General features: G+C 58.5%; 1 protein-coding gene and 1 long non-coding RNA gene across 2 annotated transcripts in view; one reads left to right on the top strand and one right to left on the bottom strand.

Moving 5' to 3' along the window:
• The window catches only part of COL8A2 (collagen type VIII alpha 2 chain), a 29,796-nt gene extending 15,876 nt beyond the window's left edge, over positions 1-13,920 (bottom strand). The window contains exon 1 of the mRNA XM_030290495.4: positions 13,805-13,920. The gene's annotated coding sequence lies outside the window, so the exon portion shown is untranslated. The remainder of the gene's footprint in view (positions 1-13,804) is intronic.
• A 115-nt stretch (positions 13,921-14,035) lies between these two features.
• LOC140680471 (uncharacterized) lies at positions 14,036-15,918 on the top strand. The gene is made up of 2 exons (XR_012051794.1): positions 14,036-14,448; positions 15,537-15,918. It is a non-coding gene; the product is annotated as an uncharacterized lncRNA (long non-coding RNA).
• The last annotated feature ends 2,294 nt before the right edge of the window (positions 15,919-18,212 follow it).

Raw genomic sequence — 18,212 nt, 5'->3', positions numbered from 1 at the left:
TCTCCCTGGGAAAAGATGTGCTGGCCTTGCACCGGGAAATACAAGCTCCAGAGCAGTGGGACAGCATGGAGCCAGCAGCTCCGAGCTGGCTCCCAGTGCCCCAGGACAGTCGCTGCTACTGGTCAGCAGCTCAGTCCCTGGCACAGCATCCCCACCCTGTGGTTTTCCCACCTGAGCTCTCCACTGCTCCCTCAGCACCTGCCCAGGTACGACAGCAGATGTGTGAATTGCTGGGAAAACATCCCCTCCTATCTAAAACACCAGGAACATCCCCATCCCTGCCCCAGCTGCTCAGACAGCATCCTGCCTCGCAGTGTTTATCCTCACAGTCGTTTTATTTTAACGTCAGAGTTTGAAATTCAGTCTGCTTGGTTTTGTTGTGTCCTTTGATCTCAATTTTCTCTCCTCTTACAGCTTTTTAGCAACCCCCAGGTGAGCCTGGCTGATGCCAGCGCTGCTGCCTGTGCCTGCCCTGCCCTGCTCCCGCACATCCTCCCGCGTTTATCCTCACAAAACCCCTCTGACAATCACCCGGTGAGACCCTCTTCACCCTCGGAGCTGCATCTCCTCGGGGGAGACCCCAGAGCTCAACTCCTGGTGACAGGACCTGCCCGGAGCGATGCTGGGGTGTCCCTGCCCGGGGGTCAGCCCGGTGTGGCCGGGGAGGGTCACTGTCACTGTCACTGTCACTGTCACTGTCACTGTCACTGTCACTGTCACTGTCACTGTCACTGTCACTGTCACTGTCACTGTCCCCCCGCTGCCGTGTCGCCGAGCCGGCCCCTGTGCCGCTCCTGGGGTTAACGGGGGAAAAAAATATTGTTTATGCTTCTCTAATATCGGCCTTCTGTTTTGCATTTGCCGTTTCTTCAAAGATAGGGAGCCGCCTCTGCCAAGATTCCAGAGGAGATATCCTCAGCAATGCCGACCGCGCTCCCCACCGCACTCAAAGAAAACAAATGGCAGGCCAAGGATTGATATGAAATAGTTTAAAAATGAGAAAAAGCTGCCTTACAGCTAGGTTTACATTAAAATAAATTTCGGGAGCGGGAGCCTGGGCTGCGTCCCTCCCTGGCGGGCGGCGCTGGGGGATGGGGTTACCTGCCGGGGCGGTGCCTCGGTCCTGCCTGGCCTCGGTAAATCACGGCCCCGCCAGCATCGGCTTCCCCATCCCCTCACCATCCCCATCCCTTCACCATTCCTACACCCATCCCCTGCTCATCCTCACCCCCATCCCCATCCCCATCCCCATCCCCATCCCCATCCTGATCCCATCCCCATCCCCATCCCCATCCCCGTCCCCATCCCCATCCCCATCCCCGTCCCCAATCCCCATCCCCATCCCCGTCCCCTGCTGTCCCCAAGGCCGTGCACCATGAAGGAGCACTCCTGGCACGGCAGCCATGCTCAGCTGCTTCCCCATTTCCACACCCAGGGAAGGGGGTGAGTGCACGTTTCAGGCAGTGTTTATGTTATTTAATTTAATTTAATTTCTGTGAGCTGATGCGAGACCCCAGCCAGCCCGAGGTGTTCAGTGGAAACTCTGACGAGACACTCCTGTATCCCACACTCCCGTCTGGCACAGGCTCGTGCTCCTGGCTGGGTTTCAGATTTCCCCTGTGCCCTGTAATCCCCATTTTAGGGGGCATCCTGTCTGCCAGGCTGTGCTCCTGGTGCCCCACAGCACTGTGGCTCTCCATGCCCCCATCCCAATGGACAACCCCCACGTGTCTTTCCATTGGGACACTTGTGGGTTGTGCAAAATCAAGCTGATTTTTTCCCAGAATTTTGTTTGGAAATAATTTGCCTGATGCTGTCACAAGATGTTTCACCATTGCTGAATCAGCTGCTTTGATTTTTCAATTTTTTTTTTTTAATTTCCACATTTCTTTTGTCTGGGCATCAACAACCTCACAGGGAATTCCAGTGGCCCTGCTTTCCTGAGGATCATACCAAACCCCCATGCCCCAGGACCCCATGCAGAGGCAGCAGTGTCCCACAGGATAGCACTACACCCAGACAGGGGGTGACACGTCCTGGGGACCATGAGGTGCCACTCAGTGTCCCCATGTGCACCATCACTGTTGCTAACCCTCTTTCAACATCACTTAGCACCAACTTGCTGTGACCCAAAGCCACACTTTCCTTTCCAGGCTCCAAATTTCCAGTTCAATCAAGCATCCCATTGATTTTTGTTTCAAAGGGTTCCACACCTCTCACCTGGACCCCTACCCCCAAAATTGTGTTCACCTCCCACTGCTCTTCTCCTCCCAGTGTGACACCGTGGGGCAGCTCTGCCCAGGGCACGCAGCACTGCAGAGCAACCAGAGCTGGACAGGGCAGCCCAGAGGGAAATGGTATGGATTTCATGTGTCCCAGATCATCCCAGAGGAAAAAACACTTCTGCACCCAGAAAAGAGAAGCTGGGGCAGTGCTGGGAGCTGCTAAGAAAGGCCCCGAGGAGCTGGTGACCTTCATGGCTCCAGAGCATCTGCCTTGGGCGTCGCTGTTACCATTGACCCTTTGCCAAGCAAAACTGGAGACTTGGAGCTCCAGCACCAGTGGAAAGCAGTGCAGAATATATGGAATATTTTCTCAGTAGGACTCATTTGTTTCTCTAAGAGATGCTGGCCCTGGATGGACACGCAGCCAGTGGCACTCAGGGCTGTCTCTGGGTCCCTGCAGTGTCCCAGGGGACTGGGAATGGGATGAAGTCTGGTCCTTGAGGGTCAGGCCCTGGTGTTGCACCCCTGTGCTCCCATCTGGTGCATTCAAATGTTCCCCCTCGGAAGCACCGGGGCACAAAGCCGGACCCTGAACCCGGGGACAGGGAGACAATTATTACAAAACCTTTTGTTTAGGCTTGGAGCTGGAAAAGCACTCAGCTCACCCCGAGTTCTGCTCCAGGCTGCGTCATGTGGGAACCTCCCTCAGTCTCCAGCCGGGACCCACTGCCCAGAGGGTCTCCCCATGCCAGTGGCACGCTGCTGAGCCCGGCCAGAGCCCCCTGCCTTGGCAAGGGGCACCCCCTTGTTGGGGCAGGGGTGCCAGGAGGCTGCCAAGGTGCTCAGGAGGGGGCTGGCACAGTTACTGCGCCCAAGGGACCCCAAGTGTTATGCCAATCATTTCCCCGTGTCAGTAGCAGACCCAGATCCTGGAAACAGACCCAGAACTGGGAATAGACCCAAACCTGGGGATCAGACCCGATCCAGGGGTCAGACCCAACCTGGGGCATGGTTTTGCCTTTTAGGAAGTGGTGGGCACATGGCAGCCCCAGTTTGGGCAGGCACTGGGCATCTGCTGCAGGTGCCACACTGCCACACTGGCCTGGCATTTCTGAGCAATGAAATATGGGAGAAAATTAAATTGACCTATTCAGTCCATTTTTCTAGAGGAAAGTCATAAAAAAAAAAACCACTCAAAAAACAAAAGGGAAAAGATGCCCAAGGAAGCCTTGAGGCCTTGGTGTGGGAAGAGCACAGGGAGGAGGGCAGGGATGGCAGGAGGTAAAGTCTGGGGAGGGTGAGGTGACACCGCCCCGTGTCCCCTCTGGGACAGGCAGCACCAGCCTCACTCCTGCTGCAGAAATCCCCGGGATGAGCAGAGCTGGCTGCGATTGCAGGGGTGTCTCAGAGAGACGTGGGGCTCCCCAGGATCCCACCCCACCCCAGCTGCCCTGGCAGGGCTCAGCCAGCTCCCGGGAGCCTTCCTGCACAAGCCCACGGACATTTTCCAGCGCTTTTACAGCAAGAGCATTAAAATGCTGTTTTCCGAAGGCTCGGCACGTTGAAATGTCAGGCCCTGGGTGGAATGGCGGGGGCGCGCTGGGAGGAGGGCTGTGGTCGGGGCTGGTGCCAGCAGCCCCCATCTGTGCTGGCCTTTGCCCCCGAGGGAGGCACCGGGGCTGCGGTGCTCCATCCCCCGGTGTTTGAGGAGCCCTGGACGGGGTCCTGCCCCTGCACTTGGCTCCCGGCGCTGTCTCCCTTTTGTTGGGAACTTCGGGCTGCCCCTTCCCACGGCCCCGCTGGGCTCTGCCAGGGCCGGACCATGGAAAGCAAATTCCGGGCACGGCCGGTGTCCCACGGCCTTTGGCCACTCCAGCCCAGCGCCAACACGGTGTGGTTCCTCTCCTCCCGGTTCTTCAGCAGTCAGAGATGGCCAAGGGGCTGCTTGGGGACAGCCAGTGACCCTCTGTGGTGCCAGCACACACTGTGCCCTAGGGATGCACCACACCCAGCCCCTGTGGCAAACCCATCTCCGGGCATGGCTGGTGGCTGCTGCCCACCTCTGGGCAGCCCCCTCGCTGTGGGCAGCCAGCTCTGGGGTACATGTCCCGTTCGGAGGTTGGAGGGAGCAGGGATACATCCCAGCTGGGCAGGGCAGCGTGTCCCAGCACTTCAGCAGGGGTGGGTGCAAGTGGGGCTGGGAGGGGGACACAGGGGCAGCAGCCACATGCCCCGTGTGGGGCGGTGGGGCTAATTCAGGAGCTTTCAGCACCACCCACAGAGGTGTCCGACGCTTTTATTTACAAACCCACCGGCTCCTGCGCAGCTCCAGCTCCTCACATGCGGGAAAAAGCCAAGACAAACAGAGGCAGCAGCATCCCTGTGCAGCGGGAGGCAGCGCCGAGCGGGCCGAGGATGCTCCGGCTGGTCCTGGTGGCACCACGGCCCCGGGGCCGGGCTCCAGCAGCACAGGCTGCCATGGCATTGCCACAGCTGCCCTTTGGAGCAGGTGAGGGGGTGCCAGAGGGACCCCAAATGCTGCCCCCAGTGCAGGGGATGCTGCTCGTGCCCAAAGGTAGAGAGGGATGTGAATTCCCACAGCTCCCATCAAGCATGAGGGTGAGGTCCAGCCCTGTGTGAGGGGCTAAAAGGGCTGCCCCTGGGTGGATTGCCCCAGCACTGGCTCCAGCCGCCAGCAGCGTGGCAACAACTGGGTTATTGTCAGTGTGTGCCAGGGACATGAGTGTGACAGGGAATTCAACAAACCCAGTGCTTTCTGCTGGTCCCAGCCCAGGCTAATCCCATAAGATGCCCTGTCAGCACAGCCAGCAAGGAGAGACAGCAGCTCCTGCCCCCACCTCTCCCCCAAGCACCATCCAGGGGCACAGCAGTGCCATGGCCCCAGTGCTCCCAGTGGGCCCAAGGTGGGTGCAGACAAAGCACTGCAAGCAGCAGCTCCAGCTCCAGCTGCTCTGGGGACTCGGCTAATGGGGTCCATTTGCTGGGTAGTTCTTGGAATAACAAATTGTATCATCCAAAAAAGCAAAACCACAAAAGGGGATCGGCTTGCAGCTCAGCTCACAAAAGCCCCTTGTCTGGAGGCCCCCCGCGCCCCCCAATCTCCCAGAGAAAACTCAATTTAACCAAAATAAACAGCACACCCAGCCCTGTGCTCTCACGCTCCACAGCAAACCACGGAGTGACAGGGATCAACCCACCCCTGCCCTGGCAAACGCCATCAGCTGTGCCATGGGTGCTGGAGCTGCTGCCACTCCTCTGGAATGCCATCCAGCCACAACTGAGGTGCTCGGAGGGCTCTGCCATGGTGCAGACCCCGGGGCTGTTCCATCTCCCAGTCCATCCCAGTCAGCATGGAGGGACAGGGCAGGGCTCGTGCAGGAACAGGGAGATGAAGCCATGGATTTCCCTGCAGCAGGATGAAAGGGGAGTGTAGACACCTGCTAATCCCCCTCCTCACCCCTACCAGCTCCCTGGCAGGCTGGAGCCCACTGGCCTGGCAGGAGGGGGAAGTTTGGAGCAAACAAGGTTCCCAGCACGGCAGGGATGATCCCAGCCTGCAGCGGGACCCACTGGATGGACCCATTGGCTCCCTCTGGTTTCCAGCTCCCACAGGGATGTCCCGTGTCTCCTCTCATTGCCCCGGGGTCACCCAAGGTCACGAGCTCCTGTTTGCATCCTGGGAGGACACAGCAGCTGAGGTGCTCACCTGGGTCACAGAATCCCAGAATCACAGAATAATGAGGTCGGAAGAGACCTCTAAGGTCATCAAGTCCAACCCCCGCCCTAACACCACAACCAGACTACAGCACCAAGTGCCAAGTCCAGTCTTTTCTTAAACATATCCACAGATGGTGATTCCACCACCTCCCTAGGAAGACAATTCCAGTATTTTATTATTCTTTCAGTGAAAAATTTTTTCCTAATATCCAACCTAAACCTTCCCTGATGTAGCCTGAGACTGTGTCCTCTTGTTCTGCCAGTTGTTGCCCGGGTCCTGTCCTGGGAGGCTGCAAGAAGGGGAAGATTGAAGGGAGGGGAGTTACAGCCCTTCCCAGTGGGTCGGGTCTCCAGAATTATGGGAATTTTGATCTATTTCTCCTGTTGGGTTTGGACTTCAGGGACTAAACTCCCTCCCAAGCCAAGAGCCCTCCAGCAGCAGCCCTGCAGAGATCCCGACTTTGGGAAGGTGCCCCGCCATGTCCCAGCATAAGTGGACAGAAGTTTGTTTCTCCCATGGCTCAGTTCTTCACACTTTCTCGTGCAAGGCAGGAGCACCAGCTCCCAACCCTTGTTCCCACACTGCTCCTGCCCCCAGCCCCGGTCAGGTATCCCCAGCCCCAAAAAGCACTTGAATTATTGACAATCTGAGCAGTTTTGCTCTGGTTTTGGACCAGGTTCCACCCCTGGGCCAGCTGGTACCAGCCAGGGGACTCAAGCAGACGGTCTGTGAGTCCCCCATCCCACAGGGGCAGGGACAGCGCTGGGATGTGAACAGTCACGGCCACAGCCACACCTTCACAGAACTCTGGGGACAAAACACCTGGACCCCCACATCCCCCGGGAGCACGGGACGGAGCTGGAGCTCCATGCCTGGCTGTTTCTCTTCCCAGCATCTCTTCCCAGCTGGATGCCCCCAGAAGCGAGGCCGGCGCAGCTCCGGGCCGTGGGCGACCCCGCTGTCACAGCCCATCTGCCGCGGGTAATTCTGGCTGCATTCCTGCCCTAAGTACCGCGGATTTGCTGTGCTTTATGAAAAACGAGAGGAATGTTTTAAATGAAATTAATTCTGACGAACCCAAGATTTCATAAAAGCACTGCCCGGGCATGGTTTGGCACAGGCCTGCTCTTGTTCGCTCTAGTGCTTCCCTGGGGGGAGGAAAATACCAGGCTTGGCATAAAATAATTACAGACTCCTCGTACAGCTCAATTTATGGCTGCTGGAGGAGCGCTGGGGTCTTGTCCTGGCCTGTGGCTGATGGCTGGCAATGACCACATCAGGTGTGGCCTTTAATGAGTGGCTGTGGGAGGTGCAATGGAAGAGACCATCAGCACCGGCTGTGCCAGGCTGTCAGAGCAGTGCTGGACACCTGAGTGTCCCACACCAGGATTGAGGGGTCATCTCCCGCTGCCACACGAGCTGGCACTTCCCAGCACGGCGCAGCGCTGGCAGGGACAGGGTCTGTTCGTGGTGTGGACGTGTCTGTGCCGGCGGTGGGAAGCACAAGTGGAGGATCGGGAAGCGGGCACGGAGCCACCGGCGCTCGCACGGCCCCACCAGCTTCCTTCGGATGCAGACAGGGAACTGCTGCGGCCCTGCCCGGCTCTCCCTTTCATCTTGACTTGAAAAAGCCATTAAATTGAAACCATAAAGGCACCCAAGCCCTGAAGCGACTCCGCTGTCCCGCTGGCCCCCGCGCCGGGGGATGCTCGGCAGGACGCGCGCAGCAGGAGCAGCTCGCAGGGTTTGACCTTGTTATTTATGTAACACAGGGCTTTTTTCCTCTGTTCATGCACTGCCCTGAGCCAGTGGCTGAGACCCCCACAATGTGACCCTCAGGGGTCTGTGGGCCCATGGCAATCACTGGGCTTTGGGGTCCTTGAGCTGCTGTGAGGGGCAGGGGGTTGGCCCGGGTCCAAATTTGGAAAAGGCTCCCCAGGGATGTGATGGAGACAGGATCCTGAAAGTGTTCAAAAAACAGACATGGCACTTCACAGCATGGCTTAGTGGGCATGGGGAATTTGGTTGAAGGTTGGACTTGATGATCTTGAAGGGCTTTTCCAGTCTTAATGACTGTGTGTGCCTGGGCATGGGCTTGGTTCGGGTTCTGCCCTTGACCCAAGCTGCCCTCCCTGGGTCTGTGAGCTCTGCCCTACAGGGCCCAAAGCATCTGAAATTAAAGGCAAAGCAAAGACAAAGGTATCGCTGCTGTAATCCAAACCCAGGCCCAGGTCAGGATCTGCCTGTGGGTTGTGAGTGCCAGACTGGCAATATCAGGAAATATGAAGAAATAGCAATAAAAGTCGTCTTGTTCTTGTCCGCTGGCTCACAGTACAGGGAGCAGTGAGAAATACCTTTCTGCAGTCGTTGACAATGCATGGTTGAGGCTGGAAATATGCTTCTCTGGCAAAAGCCCACACATTTAACCCTGGTGGGCACTGGCAGCTCACCCTGTGAGTCTGGAGCAGAGCTGCAGGGAGGGCAGTGGAACTTCCCAGCCTGCCTGGGCACAGCAGCTCGGGAGATGCTGCTCTGGCCGCTGACACGGAGCAGGATGTGAGGGTGATAAGTGCTGAGTGTTGAAATGAAAGCTACAGTGAGAGCAAAGGACCTGCTGCAGCCCTGTGCCGTGCCAAGCCTCCGCTGCCTTATCGGTGCTTCCCTGAGAACCATGGCTGTGTTGTCCTGACATTAAATATTCTCCTTGTGCTGATCCATATCTCCTCCATTTCAGTCACAGCACCCAAACGCCCCAGCCCTGATGCACACCCTGGATTCACACTCCCAGCCCTGGAGTGAAGCCAAAGTCTCCAAAGGAAAAATGCAGCCAGAGCTTCCAAGTTTCGTGGTGAAACCACATGATTTTGATGGGAAGCCATAAATCAGTCCCAGGCTCTCTCAGCCTCCGGTAACTTCTAAAAACAAACCTGGGCTGAATTCTGGGTCTTGTAATGAAATCTGAAAGCAGGTGAATTGGCCACAGGGTTTGTGCATCACCACAAGTGAGTGCACAGAGAAGCCTCAGCTGCCCTGAGTCTTGTCTGAGTGGGTTCAACTATCCCACAGTGATGGGGCACAACCCCATCTTCCACCTTCTGTGGCATCCAAGGACAGAAGAGGCCCGAGTGCTGCCCAGTCCCTGCAGCACCGCTGAGACCTTCCCAGCCCTGGGGGACAGTGGGGACAGGACAGGGAGCACCCCAGCAATGAGATGGGCAGGACCTGCTGCCCTGCCCTGCCTGGAAAATGGGCACGGGGAAAGGGGCAAATCCTCATGTGGCTGCAGGGATGGGGGCAGTTCCCTGAGGTGGTCTGGCCTCAAGGGCCTTAGGTTTCGGCACAGAACAAAGTGAAGGCTCTTATTTGGCTAATGTGCCTCTGAAGAAAGGCTCTATCCTTGTTTGCTCCCACTGCTGCATTGTCTGTGGATAAAGACAGGGATAGCTCTCATCTGATATGGCAATATCATCTCGCCCATCTGGACAGGGCTCTTTACAAGACCCCTCTTTAGAATTTAGATCCCTGGGAACTTGGAAGGCAGCAGTGAAACAAAACCCTCCACCAGAACAATAAAGAGGCTCTCAGCGACAGCCAGAGCTCCGTGGGGCAGGCACAGGAGCACTGCGAGGTCCCAGGGGTCCAGCATTGCCCGGCTGCTCGGGTGTGCAGCAGGTTTGCAGAAATCTGCAGGTCTGGGGCAATTGCTGGGGCCACATCCTGCCTGGAGAAGGCAGAATTTGGGATGGGAGTACTGCAGGAAATAAGTACTCAGGTTTTTGGTGCGAAACAGCCAAGCTGGGCAAGGCATTGCATCGGCCACTGCATCCACAGCAGGTGGACATTGAAGCCTTTGTCCTCCTCCTTGACTGCTCCCTGCCAAGCCCTGTCCTGGATGGAGGCGCCTGGAAGAGCCTCTGAGGACAAACATCTCCAGATGGGCCAGCAGGACTGGCTCGGCCCCAGGGGAGGTCACAGAGACCAGACTCTGCAGATTTTGGCTGCAGCTGCTGCCTGTGAGCTGGAGCTTCACTCCGTGAACCCCGCTGACACTGGGGCAGAGACCATGGGAGCACTGGGCTGAGGGGACAGCAGACACCTTCACACTGCCACCTTTGGTACTTTTTAGGGTCCATCTCCCACCTGCATCCCCCAGCCAAGCTTGGCAGCATTGCAGCCATCAGGAGCTGTGGGGTCCCTGCTCCTGGGATCTGCTGTGAGAACACCGGAGAACAAGGCAGGATGTGGTTTTGGTGAAGAGTGCAGCTCCTGAAGCTCTTTGGGGCAGACAAGCAGTGCCCAGGGGTGAGCCAGGCTTTTGGGGAGCAGAACATCACATCCCACCAGCCACTCCAGCTCCTGCCCCCCCGGCCCCGTGCAGATGTTTCCCGGAGCGCTGCCATCCCTCCAGCCCTTCCCGGCCAGGATGGGTCCCATTGCTTTGAAGTCTGCAGCCGATGCTCAGGGTTATGCAGCCAGAGCAGACAGCCCTGGGGAAGAGCCAGGCAGCCAGGGATGTGACTCAGGACCGGCTCCGGTGACAGGGGAAAAGGAAAAGCGGTTTATTATGTCTGTGCCGGCGTCCAAGTCGCCAACGCAGGGAAGCAACGTGCAGCTGAGCCCTGAGGAGAAGGGGAGAGCTGAGGGGCTGGGGGTGTGGGGTGCCACCCCTGCCTCACCAGCCACCCTGAGGGTCCCAATCCCACCAGGACACAGCCAGGTTCCAGCAGCACCCTGCCCTGCTCCCCACATGTCCAGCACAGGGAGTGCAAAAGAGGGATGGGCATGTTTCAGTGTCCCCCTCCTCACCCTGCCCTCTCTAATCAGGTGTGACAAAGTGCATGGGGGACTGGGGGTGCTCAGAGTCTAGCATGTGCCCAACAGAGTCGATGGCCTGCACCCTCTCCCAGAGGGAAAAACGTGGGATTGGGAAACTGAGGGAAGACAAATGCGATTTGGTATCTTTTTATCCCTCCCTCTTCTGAACGATGAGATTTTATTGTCACAGATATTTTCTTTAGTGCAGAGGAATGGAAACTCTGCTCCTTCCTGGGCTGCGGACAAAGATGAAATAGGAGACAATGACAGAGGGGTGTGTGGGGACAGACGGGACCGGCCCCACGCCCTCCCCACCGGGTTAATGCCTTTTGCAGGTGCCACTGCCCAAATCCCCTTCATCCGCCCTGGTAGCAGGGGGTGAGGAGCCCAGCTACTGCCAGCCATGGTGCCCAGTGCCCAGGAGGAGGTTTTGTCCCTCACATCACAGACCAGAGAGCAGACAGAGCACCAAACCCAGGAGGTTTCACCTCCACCTCCCCGGGAGAGAGAGGCTGCACCTCCCGCCAGCAGCACCACGCAGTGCCCGTGTCCCGTGATGGATCAGCACTGAAAACAACACCCCGCTAATCTGCCATAAAACTGTCTTCCCAGTTCCTTCGGAGAGGATTTACAGTGGCTCAAAGCATCCTGGAGCAGCGGGCAGAGGCGAGAGCTCCCGGCGGGTGCTGCCCCCACGCCTGGGGCACCTTGTGGCATCGGGGTGATGCCCCCATATCTTGGCCCCCAGCCACTCCACTTGATTCCCCCCAAACTAATGCTCCTCAAAAGGGACTTGGCAGCCCCCCAAAGCAGGTCAGTGACGCCAGGGTCATGCCTGACCCCAGGAGCCACTCGCCAAGGTCGCAGCACCTCCTAAAAAGGCCCTTCTCTGGGCTGTTCCTGTGCCCTGTGCTGAGGGCAGCAGGGCAGGCTCTGCCCCGATGGGGACAGCTGCTCTGTAGCTGTGGCCACAGCCTTGGTGACCATCACTCGAGGGACAGCACCTCGCCCAGCCATGGGCTCACCAAGAAGTGGCTGCTCACCAGCCTGGGCCTTTCTGGGTGTGTGACCCCAGGGAGTCTGAGCCACAACCCCCGGGCACAGCCCATGCCAGGCCCCTCTGGCACCAGGAACTCTTCCAGCACTGGGCACAGGGAAGGGGAGCGCTGCCCCTATGCTCCCCCTGCTCCGTGTCCAAGTGGGAAACCAAAAACCCAACGCAAGGCGAGCTGTGCTGAGCCCCTGCCAAGAGCCACGGACAGAAATATCCTTGATTTCACCAAGGTGTGAATAACTTTTGACACTTCTAGGGCTTATTGCCTTAAAAAAAATCCCCCCGCAGTCCCCATTCACACTCGGCAGGACTGTGTTTCATATGAATGGAATATATGAATCACTGCAAAGAATTTAAATGCTTCCCTGTACAAAGAAACGCTCCCTCCCCGCCTCTGCGGCCGGGCTCTGCACAGCCTAAAACAAAGGCATGGCAGGAGACGGGACAAATCCCGATCACCAAACTGCTGCCTCCAGGACAAGGGCAGCCTGGCCTCTCAGCTTGGCCCCGTGCAGTGGGGCAGAGCCTCCACCACCTATTTCAACCCACAACCAACTGCCCTGGCCACAGCACTCGTGGTTTCCGAAATCCCAATGAGCCCCTGACAGCTGCTGGATTCACATCTCTGTGTGCTGTTTGCGTTTTGGCTCTGCTCCTGCTTCTAAACCCCAGTTTTCAGATTGGAACAGGCAAAGAAAATTGCTTTATTGCCATTCCTCTGCCCAATCTGGGAGCTGGGACAATCCCCACTGCTGGGAGATCGGGTCAGCTGGGCTGACGGAAAGCAGGCGAGTCTTCCTGCGAGAACCTCTCCCATTTTTTAGCACTTTGGGTTTTGCTGCTTCTTTTCCCTTTGGGCAACAGGGCAAGGAGGAAAAATGGAACTGGAAGCCTGGAGCTGCCCCGCTGCGTTTCCAGCTGTGATATTTCCCCTGGCATCGCTGCCTCGGCTCCACACACGCGGTTGTGTCCAGAGCCACAGAGGGGTGAGGAAAGCCAAGATGGGGCTTCAGGCACATGGGTCACATCGGTTCCTAAAAGAGCAGGGACAGGACAGCCCCTGTGCCCCACCACAGCACTGCCCCTGCCCAGGGGGCTCGCAGCCACCAGCCCTGCTGCCAGATCTGTGTCCTAAATTCGTAGGATCCGGCTCTGAAAGGAGCCGCTTTGTTTCCCAATATCCCTCGCAGACGGATCAAAACTGCATTTTTACAGAAGCAATAAAAATCCCAGGAATTCACCGGCCTTATGATTTATTAAACATGTTCCTTATAGCAAAGCTGCCCATAGATGAGAAATATCTCCGGTAGGTTATTGCCTGGCCTGGGGCTACCGTACAGGGGGGATCTTTCCTGGCTTATTGGGAATGTTCAAAGCTGGAGAACCTGGTAGCTCAGGAGCCAGTTAACAGCAACACTCTTAAAAAAATAAGCACCTGGTGTTTCCCAAGGTTTTTGTGGAAGGCATCCCTGTGCCAGTCCACGGGAATGGTGCCGGTACCCGGGTGCAGATGTTGGAGCTGCGGGAGGGGACCAGACCCGAGGCAGGGCTGGAGCAGCGAGTGCCAGCAGTGGCTGTCCCAAAGGTCACGGCACTTTCCCCAAAACACTTTTGTTCTCACAAACATTTCCTAACAGCAGAAAGAAGGGGCTGGGCACTGGGAGACGGCAGAGGCTCCGGGGAGGATTCGCTGGGAACGGGACGTGACCGAGATGGGTCAGAGGAGGGAGAAAGGATGAGAAAAAGTAAAGTAGAGGAAAGCGGGCTCAGACCTGCCCGAAGAGGGATGGTTGGAGAGTCCTGCGGTGTTCCTCGGGGAAAAGGCACCAGAAGAGCGGGACTCGTGACTGGGAAATCCACGGGATCAACTCCTGCCCAAGCCCGGCGGGACGCGCGGGGGAGCGGGGCCAGGAGCGGCCCCGGGAGCGGCGGAGCCCCGCGCCCGTCCCGGCGGAGCGGCGCGGACCTTACCTCGGCTGCCGTCGGCGGAGCGGAGCGGAGAGGAGCGGAGAGGAGCGGCGGGCACGGGCGGCCGCGGGCGGGAGCGGCGGGCCGGGCCGGGCCGGGCCGGGCACCCCGCGGGGCGGAGCGGGGCGGGCGGGAGGGCGGAGCGGGGCCGGGGGCGCGGGAGGTGCGGGGGATGCGGAGCGGGGCCGGGGGCGCGGGAGGTGCGGGGGGATGCGGAGCGGGGCCGGGGGCGCGGGAGGTGCGGGGGGATGCGGAGCGGGGCCGGGGGTGCGGGAGGTGCGGGGGATGCGGAGCGGGTTCGGGGGTGCGGGGGGATGCGAAGCGGGACGGGCGATGCGGAGAGAGGGATGCGGAGCGGGATCAGGGGTGCGGGGGATGCAGAGCGGGACCAAAGGTGCGGGAGGTGCGGAGCGGGGCCGCGCCGGAGCGGGTGCTGAGATTTCTCTCTTTTCCCTCTTTTTTCCTCTCTCCCCTCGGCGGTCCCAGCCCCACGCTGCTCGTTCCTCCGGCGCAGGAGGGAGACTGCGCGCACCGCACCCCGAGAGCGCGGCCCCTGCGCCCGCCCTCCGGCCCCTCCTCGCCACCCAGACCCGAGCAGGGATGCCCTGTGCCCCGGGGATGCTGATGCCAGCGATAACAGCCGCAGGGTGGGAAAAGAGCCGTCTTCATCTGCAGAGCCCCCAGCACTGGGTGCCGCCTGCCCCTGGGCTGGGGTGCGATGGGGTCCAACCTTCTTTCCCCTTCTTGCCCCGGGCTGGAGCAGCGTTGCCCCCAACCCCACTTCTGTGCTGGGGCATCTCTGCCACCCTAAAAATCCTGTTGCCCTGGGCAGAACAGTTTGAAAACGTGGTGCCAGCGCAGCCGGGTCCTGCTGCCTCATATCTTGGCAGTTTTAAATCGCACACAGCACAGAGGTGCCCCAATCCCAGGAGATCGGGGTGCCGGCAGCCCCCACCTCCTGCCTTTCCCGTGTGCTGCCCATGGCCAGGGCGGAGGAGCATCCCTGGCATCCCAGTGGCATCCCGCTGGCAGCCGCGTGCCTGGCACAGCCGGGACACGGCCGCAGCTGCCGGGGTGCGCGGGGGTGCCGGGCCCCGGTGTGCCCCGGGAGGCAGATTAGGGTTGCTGAGGCAACGGGCACGGAGAAAGCCCGTCGGGATGGAGGCCGCTGGGTGCACAAGGGTGTTTGTTTTCTGTATTAAGCGCCTGAGCAAGGGGGGCATCAGACAGCTAATCCCCCCTCAATGCCTTCCCCCGGAGAGCAGCCGGACCCTGCTCCCAGGAATGCTGATGTGCTGGGGATGGGGCTGGGGTCCCCTCCGTGCCCTGAGCAGGCAGGGCTGGGGGTCCACCCGCGGCTGCTCCTTTACCACAGTCCCCACCACAGCCCGGGGTGGGGTGAGCAGCGCAGAGCAGCCCCAAGGCTGCCCCAGGCCGGGGCTGGACCACGGCACATGGGACTGCTCGGGGAACCAGCAGGATGGCTGCTGGCAGCCACTGCTCTGCCACCACCTCAGCACCACAACAGCCGTGCCCTGGCAGTATCAGCTCTCCTGCCCACGCCCTTGTCCCACCTGCAGCACCCTGGGCACAGGGCAGAGCGTGGAGGGGCCTCCGTTGGCACAGCAGCTCCTGCAGCAATGAACCAGCCTTGTTTAACCAGAGCTCTCACTGGCAAAGCATTTCCTCTGCACAGAGGCTCATTTGCCAGCACAGACATTCCTCTGTCCCACAGAGCAAAGCATCGGCTGCAGCCCCGCTCCTCTGCTGCCTGTCACTGCTCCTGTGCTGGCTCCTTCCTCCCCGGGCATGTCCCTTCCCCAGGATGGAGCCTGGGCTGCAGCCGTGGCACCCTGGCCATGCCACCTTGGCTGTGCTGTGCCACTCTGCCTGCTCCTGGCCATGCACAGGCTTCTTCCTGCTGCCCAGCAATTCTTTGGATCATTTTTGCTCTGGAGTCTTCTAACCCCTCACTGGGTTCTTTCTTTTATTTTATATCTTGTGGAGTTATAGCTGCTTCTGACTGATCCTCTGGTTTGGGTGCTGGTGCACCTGTTCACTGTCAGAGAACAAGGAACTGAAAATTACGTTGGACTTGAATAAACATTACCAAGCAACACCTGACCCATCAATATTCTTATACTAGAGGCAAAACCCATCTCTGTACCAGTGCTGAGATTTCTTTCTTTTCCCTCTTTTTTAATTTCATAGAATTTTAACCCAGCTGTTGGGAAAAATTCTATCAAACAAATTCTATTCCAGCCCAAAAAATCTCCAGGTGTGAGCTCCCATCTCGCAGCCCAAGGCTGAGAAAGGAAAGAGAACAACATCCCAACTCACCCAGTGCCATAACTCTGAGTAACTCATCCTACTTAAAACGTATTTATTTGAGCTAAACAACTGATACCCCTCAGCACTGTGCTGAGCCACTGTTGGTGTCTCTCCTTCCCAGAGGAGAGGGAAGCCAGGCTTAGTGTGGGATTTAGCGGCTCTGCTGCCTGTATCTCCTGGCAGCTCTGCCCCCACTGCTGTGCCAGGGCTCCACGGTGTCCCCAGCTTTGCTCTGGCCCTGCCAGGGCCACACTGAAAGCTCGGGTGCCACAGCAGCCCTGGGCACTGCTGGCACCTCAGGGTCCCAAAGAGAAAATCCCAGGAGAATCCCAGGACATTCTCACTGCTCCAAAATCCCTGCTCACTGCTTCCCAAAATCCCCGTCCCAGCCATCCAGCTGCTCCTCACCGGAGGAACAAGAGAGAGGGAGGAGACATAATTCAATCTGGGGCTGAAAAATGCCTTAACTTAATTTCGGTGGGTCACGGACATAATCGAATCAGCCCCGTGCGTTGGAATATCGTTTCCACGTTTCCACAAAGATGGATAATTGTGCTCAGAAAACCAGCCCTTGGTGCTCAGCGGGAAAATGTGCCATGGGGGTGGGAGGGGGGCAGGAGCTGGACTGGCAGTGCTGAGCAGAGCCGGGGTGTGCTGCTGTGCCCGCTCAGGGCACTGGCACGGGGTGACAAGGATGGAAAAGGGGCTGGGGGCATCACCCTGGCTGTGCCAGCAGCGATGTGCAGGTGAGAGGTGGCCCAGGCAGGAGGACACCGGGCAGGGAGCGGCGGTGTCGGCACAGTGAGGGGCGAGCCACGGCTCCGTGTGGAGCATGGTGCCAGATCCCAGCCTTCGGGAACATTCAGTGATGGATTAAATGCAATCTGACTACCACTGTGGGAGGTTGGAGAGAATTACTTCATACAAATGCACTTCGGAAAGTATTTAGAGTCAAATTTTCAAAAGCCCCTGAACGATTTAAGAGCCAAAATCCCATTTTCCAAAGTCACTTAAATGAGCAAGAAAAGATCAGCTAAGAAAACACGCGAGGACAGGGCCTGGAGGGACACGCCACGAGCAGCCACTGCAGCCCTGGGAGACACGAGGCTGGGGCGGCCTCAGCGAACATCCCTGGGTCTGTTCCTGAGGAATCAGCCTGGGATGGGTCCCACTGGGTCAGATTGAAGGGAATGGTCCCGCTGGGCTCAGGGACAGTGCCCTGCTCAGCGGCTGTGGGTGCCACTGCCACCTCCGGCTCCACCCGGAGCCCCCGGGGCAGGAGGGGTCCCCGGCTGTAACGGGAGAAGGCAGAGCTGCATGGGAACCGCAGGGCTCCTTCCCTTACCCCACAGCCTCCTAAAAGCATCTCCAGTTCCCCGCTCAGCATCCTAATGAACCGCAAGGGCAGCCGGGGCCCTTTGAGGCAGCAACCATGGAGACTCAACCCCCCCAAAGAGCAAATCCCAAAGCAATTAGCTTTGCAAGGCTGGTGGAGGTTCCACATTCCTCGGTGGCTGTAAAGCTCTTTACTGGGATTGTTTTCCCGGGGTACCGTGGTGGCTCCGGCTCTCAGCGCCTTTGGTGCACGCCACAAAAACCACTCCACGCTGCCTTTGCTCGGCCTGACTCGGAGAGAGTTTATGCACTTCCCCCAGTAGAAAGCAAAAAGGATCTGAGACAGAATTCTTGCTCCAGGATCCTTTACAATTCCTGGAGGACATTTTTGGAAAGGGAAGGGTTGTATTTACTTTGGCAGCTGACTCTGCTCCTATATACATACGCATGGAAAAACTGCACTCACCTAGGGTTTGCAGGGCTCCCTTGTCTGCAGAGCACCAGCCCAGGTGGTAGCTGGCAGCCCCTGACCTCTGTTTGGAAATGGCACGTGGAATTGGAAGCTGAAGTTTAAATCTCTCCCCAGGGCAGCCTTGGAGGGGATGTGGCAGCCCCGGAGCTCATCGCAGCTCAACACAACCAGAGGCAGGACCGTCCCTGTGATGCCCCTGTGATGCCCCCGTGTGCCCCCACCACCCCCTGTCCGGGCATCTCTCCCCACCTGCACCTCCAGCCTTCCCGTGGC

Source organism: Taeniopygia guttata, chromosome 23 (genome assembly GCF_048771995.1).
Source record: "Taeniopygia guttata chromosome 23, bTaeGut7.mat, whole genome shotgun sequence".
Classification (NCBI taxonomy): domain Eukaryota; kingdom Metazoa; phylum Chordata; class Aves; order Passeriformes; family Estrildidae; genus Taeniopygia; species Taeniopygia guttata.
Note: the sequence above shows the minus strand (reverse complement) of the source record. Positions and strands in the feature narration are given on the sequence as shown.